Source organism: Sminthopsis crassicaudata, chromosome 1 (genome assembly GCF_048593235.1).
Source record: "Sminthopsis crassicaudata isolate SCR6 chromosome 1, ASM4859323v1, whole genome shotgun sequence".
Lineage (NCBI taxonomy): Eukaryota > Metazoa > Chordata > Mammalia > Dasyuromorphia > Dasyuridae > Sminthopsis > Sminthopsis crassicaudata.
Window position 1 is genome coordinate 140874093 of NC_133617.1, and position 19707 is coordinate 140893799.

Sequence of the window (19707 nt, forward strand, 5' to 3'; positions counted from 1 at the left end):
AAAGAAAGAACTGAAGGAGTTTGAATGTAGATTAAAACATTCTTTAAAAACAAAAAATACACATGTGTGTATACACACACACATATACACACACAAATCCATTATTTTTCTTGTTTTTTTAGTCTGTGCCCCCCACCCACAACATAAATAATATGGAAATATGTCTTGCATGACTACACATGTCTAACCTAGATAAAATTAATTCCCTTCTCATTGAAGGGGAAAGAGAGAGAGGAAGAGAATTTAGAATTAATTTTTTAAAACAATTATTAAATTTTTACATGTTATTAAACATATACATATATATATAAATGTGTACGTGTATTTATATATATATAAATGTGTATGTGTATTTATATATCATGTGGGTGTGTACACTCAAGTATTGAAATCTCCCTTGAGATTTGATTGATTCAGGTGACTAAAGATTCAATCTGTTGACTTTTCTTTCTGGTTGCTTGAATACAAAATAGCCACAAGGAACTCCAGTCTTTCTCTGAGAATTGTCTGGTAGACCACAGCCAGCAATTTAGAACCAGAAAAGGTTTGTTCGAATGAATCAAATTGCAGTGTCCTTGATGGATATACTACTAGTAATTATAATAATTAGCATTCATATGGCACCTTAAAGTTTACAATATGCTTTACAAACATCTCATTTTATTCTTATAATAATCCTGGGAGGTAGATGCTATTATCATCTCCACTTTACAAATGGGGAAATTGAGGCAGATGAAGGTGTTATGCTATAGATCTCCTTTATTGTCCTGACTCAGTTTCCCTAATTATCCTGACACACTCCTGCCTTGTTCTGCTTCAGTTTATAATTGTCTGCTCAATCCTGCAAAACCTCCCCTCCCTCTTTATCAGAATATTTCATAAGGATAAAAGATCTTATGTTTTAGAATGTCAGAATGCCTCTCCCCATCCCACGCTATTAGAATATCAGATACTGTCTTATCAAGATGCCTCTCCCTATCTCTGGGGTTCCTCCCCCTATTATGTCTCCCCCTCTCTGTGGCTCACCCCAACCTGTGAGAGTCCCATTCCCGGTTCTCAGCACCCTGACTCTGCCCCTGCCTCAGTCTACCCCCTGAGTCTGAGACATGGGTATATATGTCATTGAGAACTCACATTGTTTGCTGAATTCTTGGAGATGATAGTCTCATTCAGCCCTGGGACCAAACCATGGATCCATTTGGTCCCAATAAATCTCTCCCTTTTAAATAAATTATTAAATACTCTCTAATCTCTATCTTGCCTCAGTTTCTCCAGCATTACAGAGGTTGCCATTTACCTTGAGTCACATGAGGAAGGGTTCAAACTCAGGTGTTCCTGACTCCAGGTTCAGTGCTTGATCTATTGCACCATCTACCATCTACTTATTGAAGATTCTTCCCTGATATGGCTTAATAGATCTCCTTTTGTTAGATTTGTTAAATGACCTATGGGAGTTTCATTTCATTTCCAATATTGAACTTATTTACATTACATTACATTACTACTTATTTACATTCTAACAACTGCGTTCTTATTCTGTGGCAGCAGGGTTCCTTGGCTGGTTTCCAACTCTGGGAGATTTTGAGTCTATTGAATGCATTCAGTTATTCTGAGGTTGATCAGATTGGTTGGAAAGTCTATATACACCAGGATTTTTTCACTCCAGAATGCTATTATTAAATTTTTTGGTGGTTCTTACTTCAAGTAGTTCAAGTAAGTGTTGAATGACTGAAGAGATTGAACTTCCCAGCAATTTTTGTTACATAATGAGTTCTTATCTCAGAAGCTGGAGTCTATGGGTTTGTCAAACAGTAGATTACTGTTGTTTTGTTTGTGTACCTAGCCTAGTCCACTGATCCACCAATCCATTTCTTAGCTAGTATCAAATGGTTTTGATAACTGCTGCTTTATAATATAGTTTTAGATTTGGTACTGCTAGATCACTCTCCTTTGTCTTCTTGTTTTCTTTTAATTTCCTTGATATTCTTGATCTTTTGTTCTTCCAGATGATTTTTGTTATTATTTTTTCTAGCTCTATAAAATAATATTTTTGTAATTTGTAGGTATGAAAGTACGTAGAACTGTTATTTTTTTTAAATTAGCTCAATGAACAATGGACATTTTCCCAATTATTTATATCTGGCTTTGAGTGAAAAATGTTTTGTAATTATATATGTATAGTTCCTGTGTTTGTCTAGGCAGGTAGAATCCCAAATATTTTATATTGTTCATGGTTATTTTAAATAAGATTTCTCTTTCTATCTCTTGCTGTTAGACTTTGATGGTAATATATAGAAATGCTAATGATTTGTGTGGTTTTATTTTATATCCTGTGATTTTGCTGATGTCTCTAGTTGTTTCAAGTAGGTTTTTAGTTGATTATGTAGGATTCTTTAAATATACCCTCATATCATCTGCAAAGAGTAATAGTTTGGTTTCCTCATTGTCTACCTAATGTCTTCAATTTCTATTTTCTTAAGCTAACATTTTTAGTATTGAATAACAGTGGTTATAATGGGCATTCTTATTTCACTCCTGATCTCTTTTGAGAATACTTCTAACTTATCTCCATTACATATAATGGTTGGTGATGGTTTTAGATAGATGCTACACTTATCACTTCAAAAAAAAAAAACTTCATTTATTCCTATGCTCTCTAGTTTTTTTTATTATTATTATTAGGAATGGATGCTATATTTTATCAAATGCTTTTTTCACCTATTGAGATAATCATATGATTTCTGTTAGTTATATTATTGATATGACCAATTATGCTGATAGTTTTCCTGACATTGAACCCGCCCAGCATTCCTAATATAAATTCCATTTGGTCATAGTGTATTATCCTGGTGATAAACTACTGTAATACCTTTGCTAATATTTTATTTAAGATTTTTGCATCAATACTCATTAAGGAATTTGGTTTATAATTTTCTTTCTCTCCTGTTAATCTGGGCAATTTATGTTTATGTAAATATTCATACATTTCAATTAGATTGCCAGATTTATTGGCATACAGTTGGGCAAAATAGCTTCTAATTACTGCTTTAATTCTTCTTATTGATGATAATGATGAGGGTTGAGGGTACCGAAGAAGAGATTAGGCAGGAATGGGTGAGGATCAGCTGTCCAAGGTCTGAGTTTGGGAGAAGGAACTTCACTAAACCCAAAGGCTATGGTAAAAAGCTTTATTGTTAAAGAGACACCAAGAGGGATTCTCTTGGAAGGCATATCATTATCAAGAGAGAAGTGATCTGCAAAGGGTCATTTTCTGAAGACCCATTTTATGCATGAGTCTAAGGGAAGTCTGGTTAGTGGATGTGAAATCTTGGGGTGGAGAGGAGGGGTATCATGACTTCCTCCAAGAAAGCTTATCTTACTCCAGAGGATGCAAAACCATTTGGGTTTGTAGATCAAAGGAGACATTTTGTTGGTGATTTTACATAATTTTATAGGGCTGACTCAGATCAAACAGAGTTTTACTCTTATCATCTATTTCATTTTTGATAATTTGATAATTGCTAATTTGGTTTTTGATGAACTATTTCATTCCCTTATTGAACCTGATGAGGTTAAAAGAGATAGCCACAGACTCAAATGATTAACAGGAAATTCCTGTCTTAGAAGAGGTTAAAGGAGATAACCTGAGACACAAATGGTTAACAGAATTTTATATCCTTAAGAGAAATTCTTGTCTTATTTACAAATCTCTCCATAACCTTTTTGATATACAAATATAGTCCTTTTCAAATGTAAACTTTGTTTTATGACCCTGATTGTGTATAAAATGAATCTCCAAAATTCTATTCCTTGCACTAGGCTTTTCTTTCCTTGTGCCCTCCGACTTTGCTGTGCCGTCCCCTTTCAGGCAGTTTGGCCTTTCTCCTTGGAGGCCAATTGCCTGCCTATCCCTTTACTATCAATATAAATTTTGTTTTAACACAGCATTGAGTAGCGAATTCATTTGCTAAACGAACCCGGCCTTTGGTACTTAGGAGGAGAAGGAAGCATTGAACCATCTTTCCTTTGAGCCTCAGTTTCATCCTCATTATACCTTAAACTATCCAATGGACTGTCTTGAGTCAGGCCTATGTGGCCAAAAGATAATAACATAACAGCCCAACATTTTGCCAATGAGCTTCCCCAAACTTAGCTAGACTAGTCCCCAGGTAACAGACATGCAGTCTGTCACCAGATCTGTACTTGAAGTCTTTCCAAGTTTGGTTGACAGGACCAGTCACAACTTGCACTTTCCCAGACAGCCTTCAATAACTTGGGCTTGCCTCACACTAAGTCAATGCATCAAAGGAAGATTTTAGTGGAGGGAGGCACAGTGCAAATAAAGGGAATTGTTACCTTGTTTATATAATAATATGACTGATCTGTTGAGAGGAGAGAACAAGCTTGATTGTGAATCTATACTCCAGTGGAAGCTTGAAAGTTTATCTGTCAGGGGCTACTTCATCTGAAGTTTGAAATGAAGCCTAGTTCTTTGTTGATGTTTGATTAGGTTTCTTCTTGGTATAAATAATGAATTTAGAGCACTGACAAAAGCCCAATACAACAGAGTGACAGAAAGATTTTTAGAGAGAATGAGAGCATGCTTTTTAAGTCATCAGCAACCTTTGGAGTCAAACAGGAGTGGAGCATATCCAGGATTGTGGATGTTAGGGAAAAATTATTCTGGTCAGCTAGTGAGCATAATGTCTTCCTTCCCTACCCCCCTCCCTGCTGTCTTTCTATCTGTGTATCTGACACCCAGAACAATAATGGAGGAGAGCCTAAATCTGGGATAGGAAGAAGACCTTGAAACAAGGTGAAGAAGGCTAAAAATTGAAGCAAAATTGATCTCTCAATTCAATAAACATTTATCAAGTGCCTACTATGTGCCAGGCACTGTGCTAAGTGCTGGGAATACAAATAGAAAAAGAAAGATGGCCCTCAAGTTGCTTACAATATAATGGGAGAAGGGGAGAAAAACAACATTAGTAAGGAAGCTGAAAAAGAGTGAATGGGATGGTATCAGGAAATGATGTTACACAGAATAGAATTCAAGCAGAGCTGTTGATGGAAAATGGAGTTACCTGAAAAATTCTGAGCCCATTATAAAGAAAGGAATAATAAATGTTTAATGTCTGATTGAAAGGAAGGCATTAGGAATAGTTTATTGCGCTGCCCTCCAGGTTTCTAATCAGAGGAAAGAGGCAACTGAGAGAACTGAGGTATTAAGTATTCTAAAACTAAATCAGTCTGGATGATGATGAAATATCAGCCAATCAATTTATGCTGAGGGAGGCATGATGTTTTATAGAGCTGCTGATAGAAAAATCTCCCATTTATCTATTTTATGCATTAGAAATTCACTGCCTAAATTTGGAACTAATCTCAAAAGGCTATAAAATTGCATAGCCTTCAATCTAGCAATACCACTGCTGGGTTTATAACACACATACAATAAGGGGTGTATATGTGTGTGTGTGTGTGTGTGTGTGTGTGTGTGTGTGTGTGTGTGTGTGTGTTTAATAAAGGAAAATAACCTGTTTGTATGAAAATATTTATAGAAGCTTTTTTGTGGTGGCTAAGAATTTGAAATCAAAGGAATGACCATCAATCATGGAATGACTCAGCACATTGTGGTATATGATAATAATGAAATAATATTGTACTATTTCAAGTAGGATCATTTCAGAAAAACCTGGAAAGATTTACATGAACTGATGCAAAGTGAAGTGAATAGAATCAGGAGAATATTATATATAGTAACAGCAATATTATATAAATGAAAAATTGTGAATGACTTAGCTATTCTCAGCAATACAATGATCCAAGACAGTCCCAGAAGACTAATAAGGAAGCATATTACCCACTTTTAGAGAAAGAACTGAAATTGTTCTAATACAGACTGAAGCATGCTATTTTTCACTTTCTTTAATTTTTTTATTTCAATCTTCTTGTACATAATGAGTAATAAAGAAATGTTTTATTATTGCACATATATAACTTATTTTTGATTGCGTATCTCAGTAAAGGGGATAGGAAAAAAAAGGAAAGAGGATAGAACTTGGAACTCAAAACTTTATATATTTTATAGCAGCTTTTTATTTTTTCTAAATATTCTCTAGCATTCACCTTTGCAAAACCTTATGTTCCAAATTTTTCTTCCTCCCTCCCTCCCTCCCCATCTAGACAGCAAGCAATCCACTGTAGGTTAAAAGTTTGCGATACTTCTAAATATATTCCCATATTCATCATACTGAGCAAAAAAAAAAATCAAATCAAAAGAAAAAAACACAGGAAAGAAAAAAATCAAGCAAACAACAATATCACTAAGAAAAGGTGAACATACTGTGCTTTGATTCAGTTTCCATAGTTATCTCTCTGGCTGTGGATGACTCCATTACAAGTTTTTTGGAATTACCTCAGATCACCTCATTTCTGAAAAGAGACAAGTCTATCACAGTTCATCATCACATAATCTTGCTGCTGTGTACAATGTTCTCTTAGTTATATTTACTTTGCTTAGCATCAATTCATGTAAGTTTTTCCAGGCTTTTCTGATTTCTTTTTTCTCATAGAATAATAATATCCCATAACATTTGTATGTCATATCTTATTCAGCCAATTCGCAAGTGATGGGCAGCCACTCAATTTCTAGTTCTTTGACACTAGAAAAAGAGCTGCTACAAGCATCTTTGCACATGGGAACCCAAGACTTAAAAAAAAAGAAAAAAAAAAGGGGGGGCACCTTAGGTGGCGCAGTGGATAGAGCACCAGCCTTGAGTTCAGGAGGACCTGAGTTCAAATCTGGTCTCAGACACTTAACACTTCCTAGCTATGTGAAGCTGGGAAAGTCACTTAACCCCAGCCTCAGAAAAAAATAAAAAAATAAAAAATAAAAATAAAAAAGTAAATTTAAAAACAACAACATGTAATTGGGGAAAAATAAAATATATTTTTTTAAAAAGAAAGAAATTCACTGCCTAGTACCATGATTTATCTTTTCTAATGCATATTCCTCTTCTCTTAAATGAGATTGTAAATTCTTTGAGACTGAGAACCAAGTATGATTCCATCCTATGATAGTCTTACAGGCATATGTTTATTCCATTCTCATTACATCTTCTTTCTGCTCGTAAGGCATCTTACTTTTTTGTAAGGGACACAGAGAGAAATTCCATTCCACCATGTTCCCTTTATATATATTCTGGTCTGTCTTCCTGGGAAGGATAGAAATGCCATTCTGTTATGCTCCCTCCACTGATCTCCTATCCTGGTCTGACCTCCCTGCAGGATGAAGAGGAAAATATTCCATTGCTTTCCCTTATTTCAGTTGCCTAAAATCCTGAGAGCACTCTACTCTAAGGCCAAACCTCTACTGACGATGATAACCAACCTGAACTCATTTCTTAATGACTAACCTTCTACCTAGTTCTTCTCTCCCCATTCTAGTGATTTAAAAACTCTAGTTGTCATTAACATTCTGTTCTCCATCCATGTTCTTACCACCCAGACCTTTATCCCCATTGCCCTTTACCTCTCTCCTGTACCTCTACCTGTCCCCTACCCTTTCACTGAGCTCTTTGGAATGCCTGCTCTATGGGTAACTTGCTTTCACCTTAAATCTTTTCCTTTCCTGGTCTTTCTGTCTTCGGGTTCTCATTAAGACCTGGCTCCCTTCTAATGATTGTCATTTCTGTTTATCCTTCATTCTGAAAGATGACCATGACATCAGAGAGGCCCATGTCTTGTTGTCCTGATCTATATCTGGACCTAAATGGTCCTGGGGGAGAAAGTGAAACTGGTGACCTTGCACACTCAAGTCCTTCTAATGGTACAGCCTTTCTGGCTACTCTTTCCAGCACTGGTTATATTTCCACTCATTCCCAAGGCTCAATGGTCAAGGTGAAGGAGTTAAAATATTCCTTGCTGCTATAAATATTTTAGAAGTAGTATGCATATGATCCAAGATAATTTCAATGGACTTGGAATGGAAAATGCCATCTGAATGCAAAGAAAGAACTATGGAGACTGAATGTGGATTGAAGCATACTATTTTCACTATGTTTTTTTCTTTCTCATGGTTTTTTCCTTTTGTTCTGATTTTTCTTTCACAATATGACAAATATGGAAATACATTTAAAATGACTGAACATGTATAAACTATATCAGATTGCTTGGTGTCTTAGGGAGGGGGAGAGGGAAGGAAAAAAAATTTGGAACTCAAAATCTTATGAAAATGAATGTTGAAAATTGTAAAAGTATGTACAGAATGGTTTATATGTATATGTGCATATATGTACATGTAAATGCATATATGCACATACATATATACACATATTTGTGTTTAATGGTAGCAACACTAGGAAGTATAGGAGAGGGAAGAAAGAAGGGGAAAAAAAGAAAGTACATGTAAACTTTATTATATATTTAAAAGGAATAGCAAGCTGTGCATAATAGATTTGCAGTCATCTTTTTCTCCCAATTCTATTATGTTATGGAAACACTTGTTTTATTTCTTAAGATCAGAATAAAATCAATAAAAACTAAAAAAAAAAATGTTCCTTGCTTCCCTTTGCCACTTCCAAGTTAAGTTTTTTGTATTATCACTTGTAACCTCTTTTCCTTTGTAGTTCACTCAATCCATAAATACCACTCAATCAAATGTCTGCTAGCTATTGTCTATTGATCTCCCAGGAGACTCTACTTCAGTGAATTCAATACCTGATTCACAGTCCTCCTCTCCAACTCTTGTCCTCATAGTAAAGGTACTACATATTAATATACTCGCAAACATCCTACTTTTAATTCCTCAGTTTACTCATTTTCCATGACCCACTCCTCTATTCTACATCAGCTACATACACAGACAGTCATAACTTTAATCTTTCCATCATCCACAAATACATCACTTCATGTTCATGAACTCTGAAATTACCTTATTTGATCACATCTGTTGTCTTTGAGCCTCACACTTTGCCTTGGAACTCCAAATCCTGTTCTTTCTTCTCATGATGACTTCCAATCCCCTGATCACTCAGTTGTTTCCCAGGCCACCCCCTCATCGGCTATATTCTCCTCCCTTCCTTATCTTGACCCCTTGGTGAACCAGTTCAATTCTATACTGTTTTCTTTCTCAAGTTCCTTACTCCCTTATCTTATTACCAATTTCAACCTGCCAAGCCTCAGCCTTGGATTACTCCCACCATTTACTGCCTTCACGCCTATACATGTGTTGCTGAATGAGCAAATGTGGAGAAAAAATCATTAAACTGTCTCTACTGGGTCCACTACAAGTTTATGTTATCCAATCTCAACTCTGCCCTCATTTCAGAGAGACAATCCTTTTATACCTCCCTAAATCAATTTGTTACAGCACACACCACAGCAACTTTTCTAAATCTTTTCATCCCTCCTCAAATATCCCATTGCTTCCTCTCCTCCCATCCTCTGAGAACTTTGCCTCATATTTCATTGAAAAAATTGAAGGCATTCACAGAAAGCTCCCCCTTTACCCCCTGTAACTCATCTCACATTGCTCAGATACTTTCTGTCACTGAATCCTCCATCATCCTTGTTTCACACAAAGAGGTCATCCTTCTCTTTGCCAAGACTAATCCCTCTACATGCAAAAGCGAATTTCATTTCATTTTGTCTTCTCTAGTAGATCACCTCCACTTTCTTATTATTATTATTATTATTATTTTACTGAGGCAGTTGGGGTTAAGTGGCTTGCCTAGAATCATACACTAGGCAGTGTTAAGTGTTTGAGACCAGATTTAAACTGAGTTCCTCCTGACTTCAGGGCTACTACTCTATCCACTGTGCCACCTAGCTGCCCCAGTCTCATTATTTTTTATTTTTCCTTGTCTATTGTTTGCTTCATTAATGCTTACAAACAACCCAAATCTCCTATATTTTCTTTTTTTAAATTAATTTTATAATTATAATATAGATAGATAGATAGATAGATAGTACATATGCATGGGTAATTTTTTACATTATCCTTTGCACTCACTTCTGTCCTGAATTTTCCCCTCCTTCCCTCCACCCCCTCCCCTAGATGGCAGGCATTCCCATACATGTTAAATATGTTATAGTATATCCTAGATACAATATATGTGTGCAGAACCGAATTTTTTGTTGCACAGGAAGAATTGGATTCAGAAGGTAAAAATAACCTGGGGAAAAAAAAACAAAGATGCAAATAGTTTACACTCATTTCCCAGTGTTCCTTCTCTGGGTGTAGCTGATTCTGTCCATCATTGATCAATTGGAACTGAACTAGATCTTCTCTTTGTTGAAGATATCCACTTCCATCAGAATACTTCCTCATACAGTATCATTGTTGAAGTGTATAATGACCTCCTGGTTCTGCTCATTTCACTCAGCATCAGTTGATTTAAGTCTCTCCAAGCCTCTCTGTATTCCTCCTGTTGGTCATTTCTTACAGAATAATAATATTGCATAACATTCATATACCATAATTTACCCAACCATTCTCCAATTGATGAACATCCATTCATCTTCCAGCTTTTAGCCACTATGAAAAGGGCTGCCACAAACATTTTGGCACATACAGGTCCCTTTCCCCTCTTTAGTATTTCTTTGGGATATAAGCCCAGTAGTAGCATTGCTGGATCAAAGGGTATGCACATTTTGATAACTTTTGGGGCATAATTCCAGATTGCTCTCCAGAATGGTTGGATTCTTTCACAACTCCACCAACAATACATCAGTGTCCCAGTTTTCCCACATCCCCTCCAACATTCATCATTATTTGTTCCTGTCATCTTAGCCAATCTGACAGGTGTGTAGTGCTATCTCAGAGTTGTCTTAATTTGAATTTCTCTGATGAATAGTGCAAATCTCCTATATTTTCAAAAAACCTGCACTTGATGCATTCATTCCTATTAGCTGTTGTCTCATTTCTCTATCTTTTGTGGCTTAATTCTTTGAGAAGGCCATTTAAAATAGGAGTCTGCTCTTTCTTTTAATTCACTCTTTTTTTTTTTTTTTTAACTCTACAGTCAGGAGTGGTAAGAAAGAAGCCCATTTCTGGGGGCTCATCTAAGTCCTGAACTCAAAGTAATCTCCAGTATTAAAGCAGGATTGTCAAGGCTGTCAAGGCAGAGGACAAAATCAACTCCCAGTTGGTGATTGAACAAAGAGAAGGAAATTAAAACCAGGCCAAAGCCACCAGATGTTAGGGGGAGATGCCAGATATTGAAGTAAAGGATGAGACTTGAGGCAAATAAATCTATGAATCATCAACACAGAGATGATCTTTCATCTTTCTACTGGAACTGCTTTATTTTGTGCCACAGTTCCTTTTTATTGTCCTGCTAATTGTTCTGCCTCAGTTTCCCCAACTGTTCTGCCTCAATTTCCTTGAATTGTTCTGCCTTAGTCCTCCTGGTTGCAACCCCCCTTTTCTGCTCATTAGAACTGAGATAATTAGGGCTGTGGAGATCTAGCATTCCAAAAGATAATACTCCAGATGTCCTATCTCAGATACTTAATTGGCATTGTCTGTATCTCTAAGTTTCAGACTTCCTGGTTCTAGTTAAACACCTCTGAAGTCCTCCCAATTTGTAAGAATTTCTGGTCCTACCCACAACCTGTCAGAACCAGATTGATGGTCCCCTTCTTGGAGATTTCCCCTCACCAGAGTTTGGACTCCACCCCCCTTTGTCTGCCCGAGCTTGGTGCTACGTGTATATATGTCACTGAGAATTCACATCTTCTGCCAAATGTTTGGAGACATCAGCCTTGGGGGCAATATGCCCCCAGCACAATCTCTCTCTCTCAAATAAAATATTAAAAACTCTCTAATCTCTATCTTGCCTCATTATCTCCAACATAACCCAGCATAACAATCTAAAGGTAATAATGATCTATTAAATGTCATATTCAATGGCCTTTTCTCAATCTTTCTTCACCTCTCTGAAGAGTCTTCATAACACTCTCTTCCTTCTAGTTTTTTTTGTGACCCTGCTTTCTTCTAGTTCTCTTCCTGCCCATCTGATCACTTCTTCTCATTTTTCTTTCCTGCCTCTTGGTCACACTCATATGTATTAAACCATGGGTACTCCTCTAGTTTTTTCATGGGCCTTCTCTTTTCCCTCTATGCTACTTAACATGGTGAAATAGTACACATGGAATCAGTGATTATCACTGCCCTGATGGACCCTGACTGAATAATGGAGATTGTCTTGAATTAGAGATGTCTGTGAGTCCCTAGATGAGGGTTTCTCTGCTTGAGCAGTCCACTTACTAGGAGCCAGTTCTGAATCTTGAAGAGGATCCAACAAGACATTGGAGGTAATCCTGGCTTCATACATCCTGGTGGGTACCGTGATACAGGTTGCTTAATGAACTTTGCCCTATTTCCATCTATTGTTACAATTATCTACCAAGAGCTGGCTTGTCTTAAGCAATAGCTCCTAACCAAATATAGAGAATCCTGCTGGACTCAAGACTCCTCAAGGATCATAGGATACACACTGGCTAGACACCCGTTCGTTTTCCTTGTGCAATCACCAACTGGGAATTGAACTTGTTCCTTGCTATTGCTCCAACAGTCTGGGGCAGAGTTCCCGATGACTTCAGGTCACATTTGCTAGTCTCAGGCACTAGAGAAGACCCTCACCTAGAATGACCACAGGTTTGTGGCCATCTCCTCCTCCAGTATTGGATTGGATGGAGCAGCTTGAGGTTTTTTTTTTGTGGTTTTTATTGAATATTGTTTCTTGGGGTATGCTAAATGTATGCAGGTGATTTTCTCAGGGAATCTGGCCTTGGTGAGAACTTTCACATTGCCATCTGTGCCAGAAGTCAGATTGAACCACTCAGTTGCTAGCTACACTATTGCAGGTTTAGAACCTGTCTTCCACACCTAAAGACTCTTCATTTCTCATTTGAACTTCATAGCTACTCTATGAAATAGGTAGTTATAGAGAAGTTAAATGACTTGCACCTTCACTTGGCTAAAATATGAGAGGTAGGTCTTGAAACCTGACTTTGCTGCCTCTGAACCCAGTACACTCTCCATTTTGCCATGTTGATGCTCATGAAATTGATTATGGAATCACAGATCTAGGATGGAAAGGGGGAGGAGAACAGAAACACATATATATTATGTGCCTACTATGTGCCAGGCACTTAGACCTTAGAAATCATTCGAGTCCAACTTCTTCAATTTACAGAAAAGAAAGCTATTTCCCAGAGAAACTATAATTTGCCTTAGATAGGTATTAAGCTGAAGAATCATGATTTGAAGCCAGGTCTTCCACCCATAAATTTAATTCTCTCTCCACTGTATTATGCCTCTGAAGCCTGGATGCATTTTAGGTTTTGAATGTTTCACATAGAAGAAAAGAAAAAAAAAAACAAAAACAAAAAAAAAAAAACAAAGCTTGGAATGATTTCAAACTCCTACCTACATGCAAATGAGACAAATTCTGGTGAATGAATGCATACCTTTAGTAGGCCTTCCCTTTCATCCTGGGCAGCACACACATGAGTAGAGATCACAGTGAGATAAGTTGATTTTTATACTAAGTTCATCTATCACCAAAGCATAACGGCCTGACTCTGAAGGATTACAAAACCAGATCCTCCCAGGCTAAGCCTCCCCTATTTGGAAAGCTCTTTTTAGGCAAGTTAAGCCAGAACGGAAATGGTTCTCAGTCTTCCCACCTCAGTCAGAGAGAGCTCAATAATATCTGCCATTCCCATCTGTCACCAGCACACTGACCGCTTTCTAGTACACTTGACACCCACAAGTCACAAGCTGTTGCTGTTGGCTGTGAGCTCCAGTTTCTCAAACTTAATTATGACCATAAGCACTCGATTCACAGCCCACAGGGTGCGGCCAAAAGCTCTTATGGAAAGTCAATAAGCCTGCTTTCAAATCACTTGGCTACCCTGCAGAACAGGCAGAAAAGCTATGATCTGAAATGCTTAGTCTTTCCCAATCCCTTAGCCACCATTGTGCAGTCCTGCTGATCACCACCCTAACTTGCTGGACAATGTAAATTTTTAGCATTCCAAGAGGTCTCCCAGAACACATCCCAGAGAAATAATTCTTTTGGGGTGTACTTCAGCCCCACTTTTCTTTTCTATTTTTAGCTCCACTTTTCACCAGCAGGTTTCAAATGACTAAACCAACTCTCCAAATCTCATCCAACTCAGGCAATTGCTCTTCCCACTTTCCTTTGAGATGACTTAGGGGCAAGAGGTATAGTCACTTTTTTGTAGTGGAAGAAACAGATGTACAGTGTCAGAGGCAGCTGAATTTGTCCCTTTGCTCTTACTTTGCCTAATATCAAATACAGGATACAAATTGCTTAGGGTTTGGCAAGAATCTTTGAGAGGAGTCCAAACATATGACCCGGCAGTGACTCTGCTAACACAAGGTCAGGCTTGAGGAGCACCAACTTTTAACAAATACAGTTAGGTCCTTCACAGGACTTTTCCTGTCACATGGCAATTATAGTCTAGATTCAGCATCATTACACTGGATAATTTTAATGATCAGTTGAATTGACAGAAATGGGATCTTGTAAAGAGTACTGCAGTTTAAATCAGATGATCTGGGATTGAATCCTGTCTTGGCTACCCCACTGTTCTATGGGATATTAAGCAAGGCATTTAACTTTCTGGACTTTATTTTGAAATAATATTTGTCAAGCACTTGGCACAGTCCCTGGTACATAATAGATGTTTAGTAGTTTTGCTTCCTTCTTCCCTCTCTTTTCTTCCTTTCCTCCACTCATTTTTCTTTCTTCCACCCTTTTTCTTTCCATTCTTTCTTCCTTTCCTTCTTTTCTTCTTTTCATCTGCAAAATTAGGAAGTTGGACTAAATAATCTCCAAGCTTTATATGCTATGATAACCAGCAATAGGTTGGACTCATTTATTAGTTCTTAATGTATCTGTTTTGCAATGAATGGACAGGTTCTCTTCTGGAAAGTTTTGCTAATAGGCAAACATACCCTGCCTCCATGGCAATTATCTTTGTCTTAACATTGTCAATGTTGATATGATGATATGGTTACTGAACTAGAGCCAGACTTCCTGGAGAATGAAGACAAGTAGATCTTAGGAAGCAGTGCTAACAATAAGGTTAGTGGAGGTGACAGAATTTCAGCAAATTCAGAAAACTCAACAGGGACCATTGCATTGGAAAAGATCATTTATGTCCTAATCCTAAAGAAAAGCAATGTGAAAGAGTGTTCAAATTACCAAACAATTGAGCTCAATTCATACCAGTAAGTTTATGTTTAAGATTTTACTATTTAGGTTTTAGTAATGTGTGAACCAAGAATTATGAGAAAAGCATCCTGATTTGTGTTTGTTTCTTTCTTCCTGCCCCCATTTGGGGTTTTCTTTTATTATATATATGTTTTCAATATTCATTTTCATAAAATTTTGTATTCTAAATTTTTCTTCATTCCTCCTTTACCTTCCCCCTCCTCAAGACAGCATACAATCTGGTATAGATTAAGTATGTGTAATTCTTTTAAACATTTTTTTACACTTCAATGTTGTATGAAGATGTATTCTGATGGAAGTGGATATCTTCAACATAAAGAAGATCCAACTCACTTCCAGTTGATCAATGATGGAGAGAAACAACTACACCCAGAGAAGGAACACTGGAAGTGAATGTAAATTTTTAGCACTATTGTCTATCTACCCAGGTTACTTATACCTTCAGAATATAATACTTAACGTGCAACAAGAAAATTGGATTTACACACATATATTGTATCTAGGTTATATTGTAACACATGTAAAATGTATGGGATTGCCTGTCATTTAAGGGAGGGAGTAGAAGGAGGGAGGGAGGGGAAAATTTGGAAAAATTAATACAAGGGATACTGTTATTTAAAAAAAATTACTCATGCATATATACTGTCAAAAATTTATAATTATAATTTTTTTAAAAAGTAACTAAAATTTAAAAAAATAATCCATTACCTTCATATATCATAACTTATACAGCTATCTCCCAACTAATGGGCATCCACTCAGTTTCCAATTCTTTGTTACTACAAAAAGAGCTGCTATAAATATTTTTGCACATTATGTGTCCTTGTCCATTTTTTATTATCTCTTTGAGAAGCAGGGTGGTTTTCAAAGAAGCAAAGGCACTAGAAACCAAATTGCCAACATTTACTAGATTTTGGGAAAAGCAAGAGAGTTCCAGAGACACATCTACTTGTGCTTCATTGACTCCACTAACACCTTTGACTATGTGGATGACAATAAAATGTGGCAAGTCCTCAAAGAAATAGGAGTACCCAATCATTTTAAGAGCAATAGAACCATGGAATAACTGACCGATTTAAGATTGGGAAAGGAGTATGACAAGGCTCTATATTTATTTATATAACTTATATGTAGAATAAATAATGCAAAATGCTAAACTGGATAAATCAAAAGCCAGAACTAAGATTGGTGGGAGAAATACAGTAGTCCCAAATATTCAGACAATACCATTCCGGTGGCAGAAAGTGAGAAAGAATTAAGAAGTCTCTTGATAAGTATAAAAGAGGAGAGTATAAAAACTTACTTGAAAATTAAGCTTAAAAAACTAAGCTTATGATAATAAGTCTCATAACTTCCTGACAAATAGAGGGAAAAGAAATAGATGCAGTGCCTGATTTTATATTCTTGATCATTGTAGATAGCAATTACAGCCAGAAAATAAAAGACTCTTGCTTCTTGGAAGGAAATCTATGGCAAATATCTTGCTTACAAAAGTCCATATGGTCAAATCTGTTGTTTTTTCAATAGCAATGTATGACTGTTAGAGTTTGACTATAAGAAAAACTGAGTGCTACAGAATAACCTGTGAATTGTGGTGCTACAGAAGACTTTGGAGAATCTCTTGAACAGCAAAGAAATCAAATCAGTCAACATTTAAAGAAATTAATTCAAGCTATTCACTGGGAGGTCAAATACTAAAGCAGAAGCTAAAATATTTTGGCAATATAATAAGAAGATAAACCTTATTGGAAAAGATACTGTTGTTGGAAAGATTGAAGACAAAAGGAGAAGGGGATGAAAGAAGATGGGATGAATAAAAACTATCATGGAAGTAATGAATGTGAGCTTGGCCAGACTTTGGGAAATAGTGGAAGATAGAAAGGGCTGGCTTGCTATGGTCTAATAGGTCACAAAAAGTTGGATACAACTGAATGACTCACAACAAGCTTCTTTAGTGATCTCTGATTCTAAGGAAATTGGAGAAGTCTCATACCTGGAAGCTATCTACATTGCCTCAACAGCAGAGTATTGACCCAAATAGAGGAAATAGAAACGCTAGGGTGTCTTTCATTCATTATATTCAGTACCATGTTAGTTTCCAGGGAAGGAGCATAGATAACAGAAGAAGGATAAAATACATTGTATCCCTCAAGAACCTTATAATTAAGTCAGAGATACATATGATATAATTAGAAAATAACATAACAAAGTTACTAAATGTTATTGTTGTTCAGTCATTTCAATCAATGTGTGGCTATCTGTGACCCCACTTGGGATTTTCTTGGCAAAAATAGTAGAGTGATTTGCCATTTCCTTCTCCAGTTCATTTTACAGATGAGGAAACTAAGGTAAACCGGTTTAAGTGACTTGCCCAAAGTCACATAGCTAGTGTCTGAGGTCAGATTTGAATTCAAAAGTGAATTTGCCTGATTCTAAACTCAGTGCTCTATCCACTGTACCATCTTGCTGTTACTAAAGTTAAATTCTCTAATATGGAAAAAAAGGTGTTTGGAGTAGGGAGGGATGAATGCATTTGGAAGTGGTCAGGACTCACTTCATGGAAGAAGTAGGTGTTCAGGACCATGCTTAAGTAGGAAACCTGTAAAGGGTTAAAGGGGACTGTACCATTAAGGGGTGGGTCAGTTTTCAGGAAACCCCCACAGCTATGAATTATAACACACTTGAAGGAATTGCAGATCAGTCTTTACTGATGCTGATGTTGCTTGCAAATTAGGAATGAAATAAATCCGAGGCAAAAGGGAGGAAGAGAGAGATCAGAGAGTACAACTGCTTATCAGTCTCCTTATATTGTTATCATCTTCTCACTTGAAGGGATCAATTCTGTTGGTCAGAATTAGAACTGTAGCAGTCACTAGCAGCTAGCTCTCATAACATTCTATCACAATCATATATCACAATTTGTTCAGACATTCCCCAACTGATGGGCATTCTCTTGATTCCCAAATCTTTAATACAACAAAAAGATCTTCTATAAGTATTTTTTTGTACAAATAGATCCTTTTAGAGGTCTGGAGTGACTTACATGAACTGATGCTAAATGAAATGTACAGAACCAGGAGATCATTATATACGGCAACAGCAAGATTATACAATGATCAATTCTGATAGACATGACTCTCATCAACAATGAGATGATTCAGACCAACTCCAATGTCTTGTGATGAAGAAAGCCATCTTGTGATGGTCTTGTTGTAACGCCAAAGAAACTGAGCAAGATAGAGATTAGAGAGTATTCAATACAGAATTTATTAAGTGGAGAGATTTACTGGTACCAAATGGATCTATGGTTTGGTACCAGGGCTGAACAATACTATCTTCTCAAAGAATCAATCAGAATATCAGAAACAGGCTTCTTTTATAAAGTAACAAGAATAACATAATGGGGGAGGTACCTGGATGGGATGACCTAATGGGGGGAGGCACCTAGGATGACATAATGGGAGGTACTGGAGAGGCTCCTGATATTCTAATGATGTCTAAAATGGATAAAGACCTTTATCCCATCAAAATCCCCCCCAAAAATTAAGAGGGAATAAGTTTAGCCTAAGGTCTAAGATATAAAACCTTTATCCTAACATTAAAAGGGAATGATTATAACCTGAGGCAGAGTAACAGAATAGGACAATTAGGGAAACTGGGTCAGGACATTAAAAGAGAACTGTGGCACAACATTGTGATGAAGAAAGCACCCAGAGAGAGCTCAGTGGGAACTGAATGTAGACCATAACATAGTATTTTCACCCTTTTTGTTGTTGTTTGCTTGCATTTTGTTTTCTTTCTCATTTTTCTCTTTTGGATCTGATTTTTCTTGTGTAGCACATTTATGGAAATATGTATAGAAGAACTGAACATGTTTAACATATTTATATATATATATATATATATATATATATATATATAAATGAAAAGCTATAATTTTAAGAAAGTAAATAGATCCTTTTCCTTTTTTTTAATTGTTTCTTTGGGATACAAACTTAGTAGTGTTATTGCTGAGTCAAAGGGGTGCCCAATTTAATAGGCTTTTGGAATAATCTCAAATTGCTTTCCAAAATAACTGGATCAGTTCACAGCTCTATTAACAATGCATTAGTATTCCAATTTTCCTACAATACCTAACATTTGTCCTTTTTCTTTTCTATTATATTAACCAATCTGATAGGTCTGAGGAGATTCTGGTTGTTGTCCCCAGCCCAAACCCCCATAGAAATCCTTTTTTTTTTTTTTTTTTTTTTTTTTTTAATAATTATAACTTTTTATTGACAGTACATATGCATGGATAATTTTTTACATTATCCCTTGCACTCACTTCTTTTCCTATTTTTCCCTTCCCTCCCCTCCACCTTCTCCCCTACATGGCAAGCAGTCTTATAGCTGTTAAATATGTTATAGTATATCCTAGATACAATATATG

At 36.5% G+C, this 19707-nt stretch overlaps 1 long non-coding RNA gene across 2 annotated transcripts in view; it reads right to left on the bottom strand.

Annotated features, from left to right (window-relative positions):
* The window catches only part of LOC141543210 (uncharacterized), a 129885-nt gene that overhangs the window by 76366 nt on the left and 33812 nt on the right, over positions 1-19707 (bottom strand). The window contains exon 1 of one of the 2 annotated variants that reach the window (XR_012482384.1): positions 8936-9057. The exons of the other annotated variant lie outside the window; for it this stretch is intronic. This is a non-coding gene — a long non-coding RNA (uncharacterized LOC141543210). Of the gene's footprint in view, positions 1-8935; positions 9058-19707 lie in introns of those variants that run through there. 2 annotated transcript variants of the gene reach the window in all.